The sequence below is a fragment of the Austrofundulus limnaeus genome, unplaced genomic scaffold (assembly GCF_001266775.1).
Source record: "Austrofundulus limnaeus strain Quisiro unplaced genomic scaffold, Austrofundulus_limnaeus-1.0 Scaffold1507, whole genome shotgun sequence".
Classification (NCBI taxonomy): domain Eukaryota; kingdom Metazoa; phylum Chordata; class Actinopteri; order Cyprinodontiformes; family Rivulidae; genus Austrofundulus; species Austrofundulus limnaeus.
In genome coordinates, this window is record NW_013953909.1 from 2,150 (window position 1) to 3,941 (window position 1,792).

Sequence of the window (1,792 nt, forward strand, 5' to 3'; positions counted from 1 at the left end):
GAACGAGTGCCGAACGAGTGCTGAACGAGTGCAGAATGAGTGCCGAATGAGTGCAGAACGATTGCTGAATGAGTGCAGGGCGAGTGCAGARMGAGTGCCGAATGAGTRCCGAATGAGTGCTGAATGAGTGCCAAACGAGTGCTGAACGAGTGCCGAACGAGTGCAGAACTAGTGCCGAACGAGTGCTGAACGAGTGCAGAACAAGTGCCGAACGAGTGCCGAACGAGTGCAGAACGAGTGCCGCACGAGTGCTGAATGAGTGCAGAACGAGTGCTGAATGAGTGCCCAACGAGTGCAGAACGAGTGCTGAATGAGTGCCCAACGAGTGCCGAACAAGTGCAAAACGAGTGCAAAACGAGTGCAAAACGAGTGCAGAATGAGTGCAGAACGAGTGCCGAAGGAGTGCAGAACGAGTGCTGAATGTGCACTCACAGCTCAGGGGCCACAGACACACAGCTCAGGGGCCCACATTGGGAGGGAGCAGGTATCTCAGGGGCACTACTGTTGTGTGTAAAACAACAAACATTGTTGTGTTTTACTTTGTCAGTTTGTTGTTTTCACAGCYTCAGAGGTATGATGTCATCTGTTTGTTCAGATGTTCAGATTCTTCTGTCAGATAATATTTATACATTCAGCTGAAAACAGCTAACAGACAATAAGTGCACATCTACACTAAACTATACAGACCTGATACCACAACACAACAGGGACAGTTGTGTTAGCACTCAGGWCGACACAAACACTGCAGCTTGAAGATAAAACCTGTGGCTGGTTGTATCATCAGCATGTTGGATGATTACTACTTCAYGGTGTTGGAGACAGTGTACAGGGTGAAGGGTTAGTGCTGAGTCAGCATCACGTCATCAAAGCAACATCACAGTTAAAGKTTGTATCATTTCAAACAAACCAACACTTATCCTGCTCCCACAGACGGCTGCACWGGTGTGGTCCAGAAACTGAACCGGGTCATTGAGAACCAGCAGCAGGAGCTACAGCTGCTGCAGCAGCTGCTGCTGCGCTCACCCTGAAGGTGAGTAAACAAACAAGATGGCTGCCTGTTTACAGCTCCACGTGTCGAACATGGACTGTTTTCTGACTGTGTGTTTCCAGGTGAGCAGGATGATGTCATCAGCCTGTCAACAGTCTGTCAGACCAATCAGACGACTCTGTAATCTGCACGGTTACACAACTCTGTGTAATCTGCACAGTCAGACAACTCTCTGTAATCTGCACGCTTAGACAACTCTCTGTAACCTGCACAGTTAGACAACTCTCTGTAATCTGCACAGTTAGACAACTCTCTGTAATCTGCACAGTTACACAACTCTCTGTAATCTGCACGGTTACACAACTCTGTGTAATCTGCACAGTCAGACAACTCTCTGTAATCTGCACAGTTAGACAACTCTCTGTAACCTGCACAGTTAGACAACTCTCTGTAATCTGCACAGTTAGACAACTCTCTGTAACCTGCACAGTTAGACAACTCTCTGTAATCTGCACGCTTAGACAACTCTCTGTAATCTGCACGCTTAGACAACTCTCTGTAATCTGCACGGTTAGACAACTCTCTGTAATCTGCACGGTTAGACAACTCTCTGTAATCTGCACGGTTAGAGAACTCTCTGTAATCTGCACAGTTAGACAACTCTCTGTAATCTGCACGGTTAGACAACTCTCTGTAATCTGCACAGTTAGACAACTCTCTGTAATCTGCACAGTTAGACAACTCTCTGTAATCTGCACAGTTAGACAACTCTCTGTAATCTGCACAGTTAGACAACTCTCTGTA